A 20,606-nucleotide genomic window follows, 5' to 3' on the forward strand; every position below is an offset into this window, starting at 1 on the left:
TAACAAAAGGAGCAATGAATATACTGATGAAAAAATGGCTACTAAAAGTCATTGGAATAGTAGAGGAACATTGAAGCAATGCAGAAAAAATCATAATAATTAAGATAAAAGGGAGCTGTTGGAAAGATCCATCCCAACTTTGTACTTCAATTGAAAAGTAAGCAACAGGAAACAAAACAAGGCAACAACTATGTTCGGTAAGTAGTGCACACAGATATGGTTGTAATCTGTAGCTATTTCTAAATTTGTGGTCTTCGACCAACTCCTACACATCATCACTGTCTACATCCAAACCCATGGACTTCCCCAGGGACACAATATCTTCCACCACTACAGGGACCGTGTCAAAGCTAGCATGAGACTGAGCTGAAGCGACCGTGTCGCGCGGCCAGTAACAAGAAGGTAACGCTGTCTGAATCGCGGGGCAAGCGTACGAATGACGAGTTGAATTTTACTTGAACAAGTTGGACAAATAACGAGTTGTATGAGTAGAGAGGCGGACGAATGGCAGGGTTCCACTGTATCCCTAATAATTTTTCTTATTTATGAAAGGCCAAATTTAGGAGGTACCGTATTCCTAATACACAATAAAATATTACACTAGATGGCATCTAGAGAACACATGCCAGTGTCATGAGTCACAAAGTCGAAAAAGACAATTATGCCCACATTATACAGTAAATGATAGCAGGGCCCACTTTGTATCAAATTAACTAAATTTGTATACTATTAATGCCAGGGATACAAAAAAAAAAAAAAAAATTATCCTCATATCCGAATCTATCTCAAAATCTAATAACCCATTTCTTGGCCTAAGATATGCCTTTCCACAAAATTTAATGAAAATTAGTTTATAACTTTTTGAGTACAGTTGGAGTTTGTAATGAACTAGTTCCTTTTTTGGTGTAGAACTTCAAAGGGAAGGGAAAGAGTGTATTGGGGAAACAGAGTAGGCCATAGCAATAATGTAGAACAATATGTCAATATAGGACAAAATATCATTTTAGGATATAATGTCGGCAGAGGACGAAATACATTAGGATGTAATATCAAAGGACAAAATATCACGATGGGATGTAATGATAGCGGAGGACAAAGTATTACTCTAGGATATAATGTCACTGGAGCACAGAATCACTTTTGGAAGTGATGCCTGACAGAATGCCAATGAACAAAGGGTGGCCAGTGTGGGAGGGGGGAAGGTGTACATAAGAGATTGGATGACTATGAGGGACCAGATGTCAATGAGGCATTGAATGTCAATGAAGGATCAAGTGCCAACATAGAGCAAGATGTCAATAAAGAACTATATTATAATGTAAGGCACAATGTTGAAACACAAAATATGTCAAAAAGAAAAATCATGAGTTTCTTTAAACCATATACTTTAATGCTCGTAGTATTAGGATCAAATTGCAAGAAATCCAGTTGTATGTCAAAAGCGAAAATCTCAATATGATAGGAATAACCAAGACATGGTTAAATGGTGGAGAGTTTGAAACTGAATCTTTATGAGGATAGAAACCAGAAGGTGGGGGTGTTCTGTTGCACGTAAAAAACAATGTATTATAGAGAAAATGGAATAGGATATATGATAGTTTGTGAGTAGAATTAACCCAAACAAATGGACAAAAAATTTACATAGGTGTAATATATAGTCCAAAAACATTATCATTAGCAGACGACAAAATATTGTTTCAAGAACTGTCTAGTTTCTGCAACCGGGACTTATTGATAATGGATGATTTCAATTGTACTGACATTGATTGGATAACTCTTGAACATGGCCATATAAATAGTCGCTTGATAGATTTTCTCGGAGACAATTACTTAGTTCAGCATGTAAAAGAACCCACAAGACATGGAAACTTACTCGATCTATTGATCATTAGCCATGAAATCATGATAACCGATGTAGAAATGGGTGAAATTATCTTAAGTAGCAATCACAACAATGTAGTAATTTCAGAGGGATTAGCCTGTTGAGTGTAGTAGGGAAGGCTTATGGGAGGATCTTAATTGAGAGGATTAGGAGAGGAACAGAAGGAGTAATTGGTGAGGAACAGTGTGGATTTAGGACGGGTAGAGGTTGTGTAGATCAGATCTTTGTGGTAAGACAGATATGTGAGAAAGCTATAGGAAAGGGGAAGGATGTTTTTTGGGCTTTTATGGATCTGGAAAAGGCTTATGATAGGGTAGACAGAAAGGCACTGTGGGAGGTTATGCAGATTTATGGGATAGGAGGAAAGCTTTTGGGAGCTGTCAAGAGTTTTTATGAGAGTAGTAGAGCATGTGTTAGGATTAGAAATGGAGAGAGTGAGTGGTTTGAAGTAAAGGTGGGACTTCATCAAGGATGCGTTATGTCGCCCTGGCTGTTCAACTTATACATGGATGGGGTGGTGCGAGAGGTGAATGCTAGGGTAGTGAGTCAGGGATTGGAGATGGTTAAAGAAAATGGAGAAAGGTGGGAGGTGAGCCAGCTGTTGTTTGCGGACGACACTGCGCTTGTGGCAGGGTCAGAGGAGGGATTGAGGAAGCTGGTGGCAGAGTTTGGGAGAGTATGTGATAGAAGAAAGCTAAAGATAAATGTGGGTAAAAGTAAGGTGATGAGATGTACAAGGGGTGAAAGTGGCAGTAGACTGGAAGTGAACATTAAGGGAGAGCGACCGGAGGAAGTGGATAGTTTTAGATACTTGGGTGCAAGTGTAGCAGGAAAAGGTGGAGTGAAGGTGGAGGTAGAATGTAGATTGAGAGAAGCGAGTAAATGCCTTGGTGGTTTAAAGAGTGTAATGAGGAATAGACATTTGGGAATGGATGCGAAGAGGAGACTGTATGAAGGAGTGATTGTGCCAACAGCACTGTATGGGGCAGAAACATGGAACATAAGAGAAGAAGAGAGAAGGAGTTTGAATGTGTTTGAGATGAGGTGTCTGAGAAGTATGGTGGGGGTTACTAGGCTGGATAGAGTGAGAAATGAGGAGGTGAGGAGGAGAACAGGGGTGAAAAGGGATTTGGGAGATAGGGTTGATGAAAGAATATTGGGATGGTTTGGACACATGGAAAGAATGAGTGAAGAAAGACTAGTAAAAGAGGTATGGAAGGCAGATGTGGAGGGAGTGAACATGAGGGGACGTCCTAGGATGAGGTGGATGGATGGGGTGAAGGGGGCTTTGGGGAAGAGGGGAATGTCTGATGAGGAAGGAAGGGAGAGGACGGAAGATAGGGGTGAATGGAGAATGGTTGTATATGGATGATGTTGTGATTGCATGAGGAGACATGGGCGGGGGGGTGGGGGGTGGGGTAGTATGTGTGAGTAAATTTTGACGCAGCCCGAAGGGATTTCTCCCCGGCCTCGCCGTATCTGCCCGCGGGGACGGAGAGGGGGGGGGTTGCCGATTAAATGAAGCGGCCTTGCTGTGGATGTGCTGTGTCTTGCGACACTGCTTCTGACCCAGGGCGGTGGGCAGGGTGCAGGGATGACCCGTCATCCAGGAGGTGCTCAGATGAGAGGAAGGGTGGGAGGGATGTGGAGTGTGTTGGGGGATGTAATGGGTGGGAGTGTTTTTTGTGCCTTTCCCTTTTTGGCTACCTCCCTTGGAAGGGGGAAAAAGCCTTGGTATATGTATGTACAACTTAGATTCAAACAGCTGAAAAAATGAGAAAAATAGATACTTGAGTTTCTAAAATTCCCGATTTCAGTAAAGCTCAGTTCATAGGACTACGTCAGGAGCTCCAGTTTACAGATTGGGAGGAAAATTAGGTGAAGGACCTGTAAATGAAATGTGGGCAATGTTTCAAAATACGCTTACTAAGATTATTCATACCTACATCCCGTTTAAGGACAGACGCCCCCCAAATCAGGCTCGCCTAAAATGGCTTCAGAAAGAAACTGAAAAAGTATTGCTAAAAAGAAACTGGCATATAAGAAATACAAGTGCTCGAGTGCACCTAATGACTACCAAAGTTATGTAATAATACAGAGAGATTATGAAAAGACAATAAAAAAAACGTAAATAACAATACAAAATGAATTTGGCTGATAAATCCAAAGAGAACCCCAAAGAATTCTATAGTTACATTAGAGATAAAAAAAATTTTTTTATTAGGAATAACATTGGCCCACTATTATCTGCTGACGGTCAACTTGAATATTGAAATGAAAGAAAGTGTGATATTTTAAACTATTTTGCTCAGTATTCTTAAACGAAACCTAAAATGAACTCCAAACTGAGACCTGTGAAAAGTCTAGGGTGAACTTACTACGATAAATATAAAAGAAAATATTGAAAGGTGTATCGAGAAACTCAAGGCTAATAAAACATCAGGGCCTGACGGTTGGCATCCAAGAATCTTAAAGTAAATGAAAAATGAGATTGTTGTTCCATTAGAAATTATTTTCAAGAAATCCATAATATCTGGAGATGTCCCAAGAGAATGGAAATTAACTAATGTTATTCCCATATAAAAAATGACAAAAAGAAACCAAATTACTATGGGCCTATAAGTTTGACTTCAATTGTAGGAAAAATGATGGAAACTATCATCAGAGATGCTATCGAACATCATTTAGAAAGTAACTGTTTGATAAATGATAGCCAGCATGGATTCAGGTGGAAACGTTCTTGCGTGACTAACTTACACGAAATCTACAATATACTCCTCTCGAATTATGACAAAAGAAACAATGTAGATTTATTATATCTAGACTTTGCAAAAGCTTTTGATACTGTCTCCCATGAAAGACTAACTAAATTAGCTTCACACGGAATTAGTGGTAGCCTATTAAGTTGGACTAGTAATTGATTGAATGATCGAAAACATTGTTGTTCTAAATAACAAAACTTCTAGATGGAAAAATGTTATAAGTGGAATTCCTCAGGGTTCCGTTCTTGGGCCACTTCTATTCATAGTATATATAAATTATATAGACCACGGACATAAACCTATTGTCGCCAAATTTGCTGATGATACAAAACTGTGCGGAATGGCATAATTATGATCACTTAAACCAATTAGACATTCAAGAAGATTTAGATAAACTACAGCAATGGTCTGAAAAATGGTTAATGAAATTTAACACAAGTAAATGCAAGGTAATGCACATAGTTAAGAATAACAGTAGGTACGATTACATATTATTTGGAACTTCGTTAACAAAAGTGCATAAAGAAAAGGATCTCAGCGTAATTATCAGTAACGATCTCAAATCATCTAGGCAAATAATATTCTAGGACTGATTGCACGATTTTTCTTTTTACTTCAAAAGTCCATCACTCATTAACAAGCTATATAAATCGTTAGTTCGTCCACATTTGGAATATACTGTTTCCGTATGGTCACCAAATCTCATTAAAGACATTGACAGATTGGAAACAGTACAATGGCGAGCCACAAAGCTGATCCAAATATCAAAAATAAATTATACGAAAGTCGACTTAAACATATGAATGTGTCCCCCCACCCAATCTTCTCTCCCCAATCTTTCGACCCCGACCTCTTCTTGGTGTAGCTGCACGCCGTAAGGAGCCAACCGGCGATCGGGTAGTGGCCCACTAATTTACCGCAAAGGGAGAAAAGTTTTCATTTGCACATTTCATCCGTCACCTTCGGAATCTCGTTCCCTGTTTTGAACATCAGCTTCTCGGCCCCGTTCCTTCCAGTCGCAGTCCCAACACTGCTCCCTCCAACGGCTCCGGCTCCTTTGCTGACAATTCGTACCGAGCCAAAAGTTCCACCACGCTCGACGACGATACTACGCTATCGTCCACCAGTATGTCGTCGAGGTACGAGTCAGTGCCCGTCTTCATCGCTTCAGTCTTCTCCAGTACCGTCTTCAGGATTCTCGTCATGATCCTCGGGGCCGAGCTAAGCCCAAAATCCAGTCTGGTCAAGCAGTAAGTTCTCCCTTTGTATTTTACTAGCTGGTACTTCCATAACTTCTTCCCCCCGTGAATTTGGAGGTAAGCCGCCCGCAAGTCTACAACCGCGGACGCCCCCCTCCTTCGGCGCCACCTGCGTAGGGTCTCGCTACACACGTCTACAAAATCGTCGCCAGTATGACACTTCACAAACAGGGTCGAGCTTCGGGGCAGCACCGCCCTCCGCGGCTCCCACTGCCACTCCTATGTCCACACCCGGCCTCGGTCGGGTCTTCATCCTCCCGCCTCATTCCAATCCTTATGAGCCCATCGATGAACGTGACTTCTCAATGCTGGGTAATTCGATCCATTCCCAGCACCACATCAATTCCCTCTAGAATCGTTCTGATGACGAGCACTCTTAGTCGTATCGGGATACCCTCTACTATCATTTCAATTTCCTGGTCGCCTTCGCATTTCGTCTCCCTCCCGTCGACCAACTCCGCCTTCATAAGCCACACAGTGACATCTCAATTGCCGTCAAACGGCCTTAGGGTGATACTGTTCATCTTGAACAGCTCGTCTCCATTCGTGGATACGGTAATCTCGGCGGAGCCTAGATAGTCCTTCCCAGGCACTGTCCACCCACGCCGATGCGAGGGCACCCCCCCCCCTCCTCCCTCTGCGGGGAAGGGGGATACCAACGCTCGTGCCCTTTGACCCCCTCCCCCCAATTGGGGGGGGGGGATGCCAACCGCCCGTCCCCGTCCGCGCCACATACACTCGCACTCGCACCACAGGGATATTCAACTTAACCTCAATCAACAAAGTTAGAAAGGGAGTAGGAGGCTTAGTCGTAGGGACTGACAGAGAAATTGGAGTTTTAGTTAAGGCAGGTAAACTGAAATGAGAAGATGCAGTAGGAAAGAGTTACAAATGAAAATAATTTCAGTAGAAGAAAAAGCTTATGCAGATGTTTGTGCGTGTAGTCGTATTTTTTGTTTGCGATATCTTTGTATGTGTCTATTACGCATAGAGGGTTGTTTCCTCTAAGCGGATGTACATTCAACTGGATAAGTAAGGGACGAGACCTCATGTTCTGGTTCCGGGCGACGAAACACTTCCTGGAGTAGCGGAACCATTTTGGCGGCGAGAGGGGAACAGGTAACATTATATACATTCGGTGGAGATGTGAATATACATTAAAACTGCATGTAACACGTTTACAGAAAAAAAAAACCCAGTGAGGATTGAACCCGACCAGCCATAGCACCTCTACTGAGAATCTGCTGCCTTTCCTTACACTTGCTGCTGGATATAGACGAACTCATTTCCGTGGTACTTAGACAGAATCCAACACATCGCGACACGTCTGGTCACGATCAGTCATAGCTTGTACAACGATACGTTGTAAATTTGCGCGGCCATACACGATTTTCCGTGTACACTAACTGAGGGAGATGCGCAGTTGTCAAGTAGTCTGTGCGGTGAAGTCTAGGTGTGATGTGTCGTATAAGGTATTTGTGTGTGGTGTGCAGTGTTTCTAGGTTTCTCATGTGATGTTTGTGTTTTGTGTGAGGTACTTTGTGTGTATTGTTATAGCCAACCGTGAATCGAGCCATTTTCAAATCGCCCGCCTACTACTAACGGGTTCGAACATGACTCGTGGCCATCATACGTTCTCACAATGTTGGGGTTGAAACCATGCCATGAAACACTTGGCCACGCCTTCCTCGGGTATATAAAGGGAAAACGGCTGTCCACCACCCCCCTCACACACGGACTGACCCTTACCTTGTGGACTTCAACCTCTGGTCTCACCCCTTCGTCGCTGTAATATCGGTGTACTGCATTTTTGTTCGCAAGTATAGTATTAACTGATTCTTCGGACTTGCATAGGGTTATTTCTTATTTTGTGTGAATTATATATGTTAAGACTCGGTGATCTGTGAATTGTATGTTTTCTTTATTAGGAAAGTGTATTTATGTTATTCCTCAGAATACTGTAAGTGTATGTTCGTAAATGTTAAACAGTAAAGCTTTGTTTTCGTTTGTTGTAAATATAGTTTATTTAAGTTTCGTGCAGACTTCTATCTTACCTAATCTTTATAATCCTTACTTAAAACCAGTCTCAAATATGGCTTTTCCTCGGAATGTACCTTTATCTATCTAAACTATCTATACGTTCCACTTTATTGTTATGGGCCTTGCTCCCGATCTGGAACTCTACTTACCCCTAGACTCGCATTTAATTCCATACTTTTCATTAACTCAGGCCAAACCAAGCAAGCACCCATGACAGTATGTATGCATACATGTGTTATGATGATAATGAAGCACCTCTGTAACGATTTGTTTGTGAGAGAGAATGCTATGACAATAATGGAACACCTTTGTAATCATTAGGTTATGGAATGTAACGGTAATGTTTCATTTGTAGATTGTCTACTGTAATGTTAGAATGGAAATGTCTTGGGTTCCGTAATGTTGGCATTGTTTCGCGTTTTGCAGATTGTGTACTTGTGGTGAAATGTAGTGCAGATAGAGTGCACAGTTGGCACCCCTAGCACGGGATCAAAAGGTCACGGCCGGTGTAGGAAGGAGGGTGCACGACGGTGTGTGCGTCAGTGTATGTGTGTGGAACGAAAAGATGCAAGTGGAACTCTAGCATTATTAGGATTAGCAGAGCTAGTGGGTTTAGGTAAGGTAGATTGTAGAGTGAGAGAAGTGAGTGTGTCGGGGAATTGAAAAGTGAAGCAGAAACAACCAAAGAAACGGGAAACCACAGAAATCAGGTGAGTTACAAGTAGTGCAGCACTCCCATTAATGTTGGAAAATGTTGAATAAAGCTTGAAGTTGGGAATTATAATTTGACATTATTCTTCAAATCACATGTCACCCTTTACTGAAGTATTCCTGCTGTGACATTCGTATCCTCCTTTTATGCGTCCTACATACATCACTTTAGTTTTGTTTTTTTGTTCGTTTTTAGACCATTTCTTTCTACTCCTGTCTTCCGTCTCTCCACCTGCAGTTGTTCTATCGTGTCAGCAATCACAACTGCACCATAAAAGTAAAAATAGACATAGAAAAACACATGTAGAAATAGAAAATTGATATTGAAAATAAAAGGAGAAAATAGAAGATAGAAATAAAACATAGATATAGTGTGGTGACGCGGCGCTGGTTAAAACCAGACTGGCCGTCACACAACTCGAGCAAGGCTATATACTAGCCGAGGTCAGCAGGACGTCTCGACTATCCCTAGTCAGCAGCCAATCAGAAACTCGTAAAAGCTCTCCGGGGACCCTTCTGACCCGTCAGCCTCCTTTGAAAGGACGGCGCCTTGCCGATACAGTCAGTTCTCCAGAAAGTCGGCTCGGGCACGACATCTCCAGGCTTCAAGTGGCCCTCCCCTCACTCCCAGCCCACAACGACACTCGTAGGCTCTCACCCGGCCGGACCTTCTAGCCCTGCAGTATACATTTAATCTATGCATACATTACATCTTATGTGCCTTGGTCCCATTTCCCTGGTTTGTCCGGCCGCACATCCACAATAGAATTAAAAGTAGAGACTTGAAATCAGAAAATGGAAATAGTAAAAAAAAAAGTGACATAAAAACATGCATACACCTATATATACCAAAAGCTTTTTCCCCCTTACAGTATAAGGGAGGCAGAAAAAATGCATAAAAACCACTCCCACCCATTTCAACCCTATCACACTTCATTCCCCTCTGCCTTCTTCCCTCCCTCTTATCTTGGCACCTCCTGGACGACGGGTCATCCCTGCATACTGTCCATTGCCCTGGGTCAGAAGCAGTGCCGTAAGACACAGCACATCCACAGCAAGTCCGCTTCATTAAATTGGCGATCCCCCCTCTCTGTCCCCTCATGCAGAAAAGTAGAAGACGGGGAGAAATCCTTTCGGACTGCGTCAAATTTTTCTCAAACATACTCCCTCACCCCAATCTCCCATCCATTCCACCTCGTACATGACAACAGCATCCATATACAACCATTCTCCATTCACCCCTATCTTCTGTCCTCTCTTGTCCTTCCTCAATAGACATTCCCCTCTACTCCAAAGCCCCTTTTACCCCATCCAGCCATCTCATTCTAGGTCACCCCTCATGTTCACTCCTTCCACACCTCTTTTACTAGTCTGTCTTCACTCATTCTTTCCATGTGTCCAAACTATCCCAATACACTTTTATCCACCCTATCTCCCAATTCCCCTTCCACCCCCGTTCTCCTCATTTCTCACAGAAAATGTAAATATGAAATAGAAATATAAAATGAAAATGTATACAGTATATGAAATAAATATGAAATACAAAAGATCTATAAATATATTAGATATGAAATATAAAACAGAACAGAAAATATAAATAGAGAAATAGAGTAGATATATAGAAACTTACACCCCCACCTTGTTTGTTTACATATGACGTCATAGCCCGTCAAGCAATGAGTTGCATTCCTTCAGCTATGTAAGGAGCTTGTTTTCGTGGCTGTGGTTTAAACAGGTGAAACATGTGTGTCTTCTTGAATTCGTAAGTGCAGCGTTATGGGGTAGGATAGCTTAGAGTAGTGCATGCGTAGTATGTCGCATTTGCTACTCTTCAATTCTCATTTGGTAGTGTATTTGACATTCAGATCAAGGGTAGGTTTCACCATCCTTGTCACCACTGTCACCACCACTGTCGGTCCTCGACCATTACACTTATATTTGACTTGTAATTCCACTCGTCTCGAGGCCCCATTGCCTTCGTTACGTGAGTTTCACTAAATGTTCAAGTTCTTCTTATGCAGTAGGCCCTATGCCTTGTATTTCCTTTAGTCTCACTAGTTTCCAATTTCATTAGGCCCCATGCCTAGTTCTCTCGACCTTTGGGTTAATAAAAGGGTGGTGAATTTCTTGCTTGTTAAACTAATGGACTACACGCAGAGAGTGCCCACCGGTTCTCTCCAATACTTCAGAGCACCTTCGTTCAGACGTCACTTTTTATTCGTCCAATAGTCTTTTACGTTTCAACACAAGTGACACACCTTAAGGGCGTGTCTTTTCCTTTTAAAGCCAATAGTATTACTCTACATACCCATTTACTTCCAATCCGAGAGGCTGTTACAGTCCTTCCAGAATTATTGCTGCATAAGCAAAAGCATGGAAGCAAAAACATGACGTCATTGTGCAAGTGGTATGTCTTCACGGAGGTGGTCTGCAGCTAACACAGTTTAGATTACATCAGCGATTATAAAGCAGTCACCTCCGTCGGTGTGTTTACATAGACAGAACGACGCCTTCCAATCTTTGTTTATAACAACAGTAGGCGTCGAATCTTGACTTGTTGACTCAGCATGTATTTCCTAACCTGATTACCATTTGTACAACTACCGGCCTCTTACAGTAGGTTACTAGGTACTAGGTATGGGCACAATTTTTGTTAGCTCTTAAATTCTTGTTGCATATGAAAGACCATTTCATTAGAAACAAAATACTTATTAATTTTTAAAAATAGCTTGAAAAGTAAGGGAGATACGATTTTTTTTCAATTATTTTTTTATCCCAAGTTTTTGGTTAGACCAGGGGTTCCCAAACTTGTCAGCTCATTGACCCCCTAGTAAAGTTTAAAATTTTCTGTAGACCCCCAAACTATCAATTCACGATTTATATCAGTTTATTATTATTATTGGTGTTATTGTTATTAATGCTATTATTATTATTATCATAGTTATTATCATAATTATTATTATTGTTTTAGTTGTTGTTGTTGTTGTCGTTCCCTAGACTGTCTGTCCGAGCAGTCCCGTCTCCCCAAGGAAGGCCACAGCCGAAACTGGGTTTTCCCACAAATCCTTTATAGAGTGTATGTTGTGTTGTTTGCGTGCATGATTGTGTATAATGCAGTCTTCCATTATGTGTTGTATGGTATGGGGTGAAGTGTTACATCCTGGGCAGCTGTTCACAACACGGTCGTCCAGCCTCTTCTGGTAGCTTAGAAGTGCTGGGTGGTGACCGCATCGCAGTCTGGCCAAGTGGACTCTGTCCTTTCGTGGGAGAGAGGATTCAGAAGGGTGGATATCAGGGGGTCTGGCATGCAGCAGTGTGTTGTCTTTCAGTGTGTTAATGGAGCGGTGAGTGATATGATTATGAATATGTTTCCGGAGGCTGGTATTTGGTGGTTGTGGAGGAAGAGAAGAGAGTATCTGTGCGTAATAAAGGTCTTTGGGTGTAGTTTTGATGTTTCTTGGTGTGTGTGGGTGTTCTGCTATGTAGTGTAGTGGGTGTGATGTGTTTGTGGTGGCTGCAGCAAGTGTTTGTGTGCCTCTCATGTCGAGGTGGTCCTTGACTTTGAGGACTTTTGTTTCATGGTGTAAATGGTCTGTAGGTGTTGTATTTGTGCAGCCTGTAATTGTTTTTAGGGCTTTGTTTTGTATGATTTGAAGGGTGTTGTGGTGTGTCTCACTGAGATTAGGAGCCCATGCAGGACTCGCATAATTCATCACTGAGCGTATGCATTGTTTTTATATTGTTATATTAGTTTCTTTGTTTTGTCCAAATGTTGTTCCAGTGATTGACTTAAGTGCGTTAAGTCTAGGTGTGCATTTGTTTTTTATGTTTGTGAGGTGTTGTTTGAAAGACATGGATGTATCGTATGTTACACCAAGAATTTTCGGTGTGTTTGTGTGTGGTATTAGAGTGTTGTTGATGTAGAGATGAGGTATGTATTTGTGTTCTTTTGTCCAGTTGGTGAGAAGTGTTGCTGTAGATTTGGTTGGAGCTATTTTGAGTCTGTTTGTGATGAGCCATGTGTTGAGTGTGTCAAGGTAAGGCTGGATTATTTCTGCAGCTTTGTCTGTGTTATGATGTGTGCATGTGATTGTTATGTCATCTGCGTAGGAAGAGATTTGTATTTCTGAGGTGTCTGGTGTAGGTAAGTCATGCATGTATAGATTTTACTGAAGAGACAGAACAACATTTTGAAACACTTAACAGTACACCAATCACAAACATAAACAATGCTGTGCACGCTTTTAATACAATCATATTGTTTTAGTTGTCAATAGTGTTATTATCATCATTATGATTATCATTTTTGTTGACATATTGTTTTAATTCTTAACTGTTGTTCTTGTTTGGTCTCATAAATCACTTATGGTAATTCTAAAGTACCATAGTCACAGTTTTCTTGTTTGTGGATTTTACTTATTCTATTTGTTTATTTTTCATGTATTTATTAATTATTTTGATCCGTTATAAATGGAAACATTCATCAAGGTGATGGTGTTCCAATGATAATAGATACTTTTACATATACATAAACATAAGTGTTTTAAAATAAATATTCATAATTTACCAATAGCTTTATGAGTAATATTATATATTCTGTATTATATTACTATAAGTGATATTTAAGCCAATAATATTACACAAGCTCGTCATCTTGATGTTCATTCACGATGTGGTTGTGTGTATGTGAGATTCTTCCAACAAGCACAGAATGGAGAGGATTTTTGACTCGAGTGAACTGGCATGGTTTTTCATTAAGTTGGTTGATTATTCTCACCCTTTCAGTACGGGAAGAGAACAGGATCATTTCATGCCAACCATTTAATTTCAAAGACCTCCTTTCGACCCCATAGTAATTTACTGATGCCTTTCGACCCCCAAGCAATCTACTGACCCCCTTTTGACCACTTGGATGGTCTCATCGAACCCTGCGGGTCAATATCAACCACTTTGGGAACCCCTGGGCTAGACTATACTATACTTTAACAAAAGGTTAGAATGAAGGGTGGTAATTTGTAAAGTTTTTGGTAAAGAAGTTCACATAAACTCTAAACCATTGGTCCAATTTTATTGAAATTTGGAATACTTGGGTTTTATGAGTCAACAAATCACCAGAGTATGTCAAAAATAATGTGGAATATCTCCATCATACCACATTTGCCTTTTCATGGTAGGTATGGGCACAAAAAAAAAGAAGAAAAAAAAGATACCCATTAAATTAATATTGCATATAAAAGACAATTTCATCAGAAACAAAATACTTTTTGAATTTTTTAAATAACTTGAAAAATAAGAGAGATACGATTTTTTTTATTTTCTTTATCCCGAATTTTTTGCTAGACTTTACCATAACAGAAGGGTGGTAATTTGTAAAGATTTTGGTAAAGAAATGCACATAAACTCTAAACCACTGGTCCAATTTTATTAAAATTTGGAATACTTGGGCTTTATGGGTCAACAAATTACATGAGCATGTCAAAAACAATGTGGAACATCTCCATCATACCAAATTTGCCTTTTCATGGCAACTATTAAGTTGTCAATTTAGAGATGATCATCAGTACAATCCAAACCCCTAGCCCAGTTGATATGCAACTTGGCATGTGAAGGTTTTATGGGTTAACAAATCATCTGAGCATGTCAAAACAATGCAGGACCTTCATTTTATATCATTCTGACTAACACCTATCATGTTGCCATGGGAACTTTTGTCAATTTAGAGATAATCATCCATAAAATCCAAACCGCAGGCCCAATTGACATACAACTTGGCATGTGAAGGTTTTATGAATGGGTCAACAAATCATCTGAGCATATCAGAAATAATGTAGGACCTTCCTCTTACACTATGCTTACAAACACCTCTCGTGTTGTCATGGCAGCTATTGTCAGTTTAGAGATAATCATCTATAAAATCCAAACCCCTGGCCCAATTGACATGCAACTTGACATATGAAGGTTTTATGGGTCAACAAATCACCTGGGCATGTCAAAAACAATGTAGGACCTTTCTTTTATATAATTCTTACTAACACCTATCTTGTAACATGTTCCATCAATGTAATGTATGTGCAATGTATTATATATGCAGCTAAAAGAACTCTACTATCACATTTAAAAGTGTATATATAGGTGCCTTAGCCCTTACCCTTAGATTGCCTCTCAGTACACTAACCAGTCAGTACTACAACTATCCTAAGACCTAATTTAAATTTATGTTGAAATTGGTGAATTATTTTTTACACTAATTACTGAAATAGAAAAATGAATAAAGTCCTTTTACTTTCAAAGGAGTTATTTTGTTTAATCATGTTATCTATGATCATGATAATCTGAATAAACAGCCTTATTTCAACAGCTCACATCTATCATCATCATCATGAAACCCAGAAGAAAAGTCTTGTCTCTAGACCTCTACTAGTCTTGAGACTTTTCATGGTCATGGACATGGTCCATGACATGGAATACTGACCATATCATTAATAGTTATTTCATATACTTGCTATCATAGCCACAGCTGGTTATGTAATAGGCATAGCATAGCCTGTCCAACATCTTAAAATTCATACCATGGATGGGGTGGTGCGAGAGGTGAATGCTAGGGTAGTGGGTCAGGGATTGGAGATGGTTAAAGAAAATGGAGAAAAGTGGGAGGTGAGCCAGCTGTTGTTTGCGGACAACACTGCGCTTGTGGCAGGGTCAGAGGAGGGATTGAGGAAGCTGGTGGCAGAGTTTGGGAGAGTATGTGATAGAAGAAAGCTAAAGATAAATGTGGGTAAAAGTAAGGTGATGAGATGTACAAGGGGTGAAAGTGGCAGTAGACTGGAAGTGAACATTAAGGGAGAGCGACTGGAGGAAGTGGATAGTTTTAGATACTTGGGTGCAAGTGTAGCAGGAAAAGGTGGAGTGAAGGTGGAGGTAGAATGTAGATTGAGAGAAGCGAGTAAATGCCTTGGTGGATTAAAGAGTGTAATGAGGAATAGACATTTGGGAATGGATGTGAAGAGGAGACTGTATGAAGGAGTGATTGTGCCAACAGCACTGTATGGGGCAGAAACGTGGAACATAAGAGAAGAAGAGAGAAGGAGTTTGAATGTGTTTGAGATGAGGTGTCTGAGAAGTATGGTGGGGGTTACTAGGCTGGATAGAGTGAGAAATGAGGAGGTGAGGAGAACAGGGGTGAAAAAGGATTTGGGAGATAGGGTTGATGAAAGAATATTAGGATGGTTTGGACACATGGAAAGAATGAGTGAAGAAAGACTAGTAAAAGAGGTATGGAAGGCAGATGTGGAGGGAGTGAACATGAGGGGACGTCCTAGGATGAGGTGGATGGATGGGGTGAAGGGGGCTTTGGGGAAGAGGGGAATGTCTGTTGAGGAAGGAAGGGAGAGGACAGAAGACAGAGGTGAGTGGAGAAGGGTTGTATATGGATGATGTTGTGATTGCATGAGGAGGAATGGGCGGGGGGGTGGGGGTGGGGTAGTATGTGTGAGTAAATTTTGACGCAGCCCGAAGGGATTTCTCCCCGTCCTCTCCTTATATGCAAGGGGGACGGAGAGGGGGGGTCGCCGATTAAATGAAGCGGCCTTGCTGTGGATGTGCTGTGTCTTGCAACACTGCTTCTGACCCAGGGCGGTGGGCAGGGTGCAGGGATGACCCGTCATCCAGGAGGTGCTCAGATGAGAGGGAGGGTGGGAGGGGTGTGGAGTGTATTTAGGGATGAAATGGGTGGGAGTGTTTTTATGCCTTTCCCTTTTTGGCTACCTCCCTTGGAAGGGGGAAAAGCCATGGTATATGTATGTATAACAATGTAAGTATTATTTGTGAACAACACCCTCCATGACTGCTACGTGAAGTATCTCCATTATATCATGTGTTAACAAACATGATTAAGTATCAGAGAACATGCGTACATGTTATGCATTAAGGCACAGCTGTCGCATTGCCAACAATCTTACAGTTCCTCATATTCGGGAGAAAATTGGCTAAGAAATTGGAATATTACATTAAAATATTCCTATATAGGCACTTTATTTTTAGATTTTTACTCAGAAAACTAATTTGCAATGGCTGATAGCCAAATTTGCATTTAAATTGGTGATTTTTTATTTATTCATATTTTTACTGGGCATACACTTGCAGAACAAGAAGACATTTTGATAGTTCTGTACATGTGCTGAATGCTACAAGTATTCAAACTGATGCATACCCATTCAAATGGGCCGCAAAAGATGGCGGTGTAAACATTATATTTGCAATGGTAGCGCTGTCCACAGGTTCACACATACCTAGTAAGGGTAATGAGGATATTTATGAAAATGTTTGTCAGTCTCACAGTGTCAATTACCTATAGTACCATTGGCTACCTCGTATCATTCTGATGTATTCTGAACCACAGATATAAGTACTGCAAACTAATAGTAATGTCAGAGAGAGAGAGAGAGAGATGGTAGAACATCTTTATATTTACCAAGGGGCTAGAATAGATTAGGCCAGGTCTCACATCTGCAATTCTTACCTCTATCATTGGCTAGCTTTCATCATTGAGAATTTTGAACCCCATTTATGAGTAGTGCAAATTAATAGTTATTTTGGCAGCAATTTTTAGAAATTTGAGACAAGTAAACACTCTATGTTATGAAGATGTTTGCTGGTCTTACAGCTGCAACTGTTACCAATATGATCACTGGCTAGCTCTTATTATTCTAAGTATTATGTGCCCCATGTGTAAGTACCTCAAATTAACATCAACATTGGTAGTGATTTAGAAAATAAATGAGACTGGCAAGACTCTTTGTTTATCAACATATGCATCCTGTTTGCTTACATTGTTCTTATATCTTTATTGGGGATGGGGCTCCATCTTGTATTCCAGAGTACAAAAATCAAGAATTTATGAAGTTCATTCTTTGATATGCACTGGTTGTGATATTCTTGGGAGTAAAAACTTCTTGATATTCACTCACATAATCTTGCATAGATACTGGATGCAGGTCATATGACCTAAATATCCAGATCATTTTCGGCTTGTTGGTATCATATTGGGATGGGAGCTATGTTTATCAAATTACCAAAATGATATATTAGGGTAAATCCACTTGGTGGTAACAATTGAAAATGGAGGATGGTGAAGATAGACAAAAATATGGTGAACCAATGAAGAGAAGACTAGATGTAAGCAGGGTTGCATCGCCATCAGGTGTCATCCCAAAAAAGTTGCAACATGGAAATGGTTCAGAGGAATCAAAGGTACAAAAATATTGCATTTTCAGGGTTTGCAACAGAAAGTGCAATACTAGGTAAAGGTATAGATTTGGAAAGGGAAACAAGGTATAGAAATATTGTATGAAATCAAGAGATTCCATAACTTACTCTCTTACTCTGTTGGTTGTCAGGTCGGACAGCCCTTCACCACTTTCACTATGCCTCTCCAGATGGTTCTATCCTCTGCCACCCTGTCCACATCCTCACTCCATCCATCCATCTGTACCTGGGTCTCCCTAATGGTTGTCTGCCCTCTATTCCTCCTTCCATCACCTTCCTTGGTAGTCTGTCTGCCTCCATTCGGAGGCAGTGCCCATCCCACCTTGCTCTTCCCCTTTTTTTCATCCTCAATGTATAGTTGTCCAGTCTGATCTCTAATTTCCCTATTATGTCTTTGTCTCCATTTCCCTTTTTCTTCATCATATACTGGGCCGAGGATTCTTCTCAGGATATCGTTTTAGAAAATTTCCAGTCTTTTCTCCCTTTCTTTTGTCAGTGTCCATTTCTCACATCTGTACAGGACTGTTGGTTTTATTACAATGTTATATGTTTTTATCTTAGTTCTACTGATGGTCCGACTCTTCATTACAGGTGCCAGGGCATGGTAACATCTGTTTCCTACAGCTATTCAGTCATTTATTTCTATGTCAAATTCATTTCTCTCACTGACAGTGGATCCCAGGTACTTGAACTAATCAACTTTCTTCACACATAGTGATCCAACTTACTCTTCTCCTGGTGTGTAATTGCCATTTCTATTTAGTTTCATAATTTCTGTTTTCTGCTCATATAATTTTAGGCCTATTTGTTCTGCTGTTCTCTGGAATACTGTAAAGATCTTGTTAATTTCCTCCACAGTCTCAGCCACCACATTGACATCATTGGTGTAAGCAAGGTGGGTTATCTGACCATTGGATAACTTAGCTCCACCTGGATGGTTGGTAATCTGCCTGACTGCTTTCTCCAGTGCAAGATTAACCCATACCATACGGTGACGCCTACATTGGCGTCATGAGGAGCAAGTGGGTATGCGAGGATGCCGACGTCGGCGTCTTGATTATATTTATTGTAGTCGCACCTGCGTGACCCTCATACTCTGTAAACTGGCTTCATCATATTTTCTATGGCTATCAAAATTCACAGGTGAAAGAGAACAAGCGATAGAGGTGTGACTTTATTTTTTATAATGTGAGTATTGTCATGTGGCCCGTATTGAAGGGGTTAAATAGTAAAGGTGACAGCATAAATCCCTGCCCAAGGCCACTGTGTATATTGAAACTCTGTATCTTTCTTTCCAACTCTTACTGTACATCTGCTTCTAAAATGTAGCACATTTTAATGAGGGATTTTAATTTAGCTGGAATATTTAGTTCTGCCATTATGTGCCACATTGATGGTCTGTATTTACCTAGTTGTATTATACGGGAAGGGAGCTTTGCTTGTGGTGACCCGTTTTTGTATCTCTCAGCATCAAGTTTTTTTCTTAAAATCTTGAATAGTGTTTGTACACACTGCTTCTTTGTCTAATTTGTTCCAAGTATCTATCACTGTGTGTTGGAAGTTTTTTTTTTTTTATCTCTTCTGTAACTATCTTTTTGGAGTTTCTTTTCGTGTCCTCTTGTTTTTCCATTGTCCCATTTCAATAAATCATTCTTATCTAAGATTTCCATTCTTTTCACGATTCTGTGGATAGTGCACAGTATCATAATGCTTGGTTGAAATCTACAAATAGCTGATATAGGGTCCTACCATATTCGTAATATTTCTCCATTAGTTGTCAGACTGTGTGAATATGATCTGTAGTTGATCTGTTTCACCAAAATCCACACTGATATTCCCCCAACTCCTGTTCTGTGTATGTTTTAAGCTACTTCATTAGAGTTCATGTGTATACTTTGTATAACACACATAGTAGGCTTATTCCCCTATATCTTATAACATAATGATATGTTGGAAGACACAAGGCATGCATTAAATGAAATACTGAAAGGAGGAAACTTAGTAATTATGAGTGACTAGCTCTAAGGAAATATGTTGGGAGATGACAGTGAAGGGTGGAGAAGACTTTTGGGGAAATATACTACTGGACATAACCATTGAATACACAGTGACTCGCTGGGTAAAAGAGAATACCAGATATAGAAATAATGAGGAACTGTTGAGACTAGACTTAACATTTACATCAGAGCCTGAAATTGTGGATAAAATGGAATAGAAGAAGACCAATTGGGAAGAGTGACCACATACTAATTGATTTTGAACTAAAAGAGGAAATTTATTTGTGAAGAAATGAGAAACACAAAAAAGGAAGGCTAACGTACAACTAGACGGAATTTGGGAAACTCAGAAAATTCTTTCAAAAAGTGAATTGGGAAAACTTTTTTAATGAGGATAAAGAGATGGAAGAAAAATGGATGATATTAAAAGAAATCTATGAAGGAGTGGATAAATACGTACCAGAACAAAAACAGGAAAAGGTGTACATGAAATGCTGGTACAACAAAAAATGTAGTGAGGCAAAAGATAGAAGAGACAAAGCTTGGAAAAGGTGGAAAAAATGGGTAAGTGGCAAATATTGATCAAACTAAGAAATGAAATAATTGTGTCAACAACACTGTATGGGGCAGAAACCTGGAACATAAGAGAGGAAGAGAGAAGTTTGAATGTGTTTTGAGATGAGGCGCCTGA

The 20,606-nt window shown here is 40.3% G+C and overlaps 1 long non-coding RNA gene across 1 annotated transcript in view; it reads left to right on the top strand.

The window, feature by feature from the left end:
* The window catches only part of LOC143031927 (uncharacterized), a 298,829-nt gene that overhangs the window by 224,706 nt on the left and 53,517 nt on the right, over positions 1 to 20,606 (top strand). The window lies entirely within an intron of this gene.

The sequence above is a fragment of the Oratosquilla oratoria genome, chromosome 12, assembly GCF_046742065.1.
Source record: "Oratosquilla oratoria isolate Oo_2021 chromosome 12, ASM4674206v1, whole genome shotgun sequence".
Taxonomy (NCBI): domain Eukaryota; kingdom Metazoa; phylum Arthropoda; class Malacostraca; order Stomatopoda; family Squillidae; genus Oratosquilla; species Oratosquilla oratoria.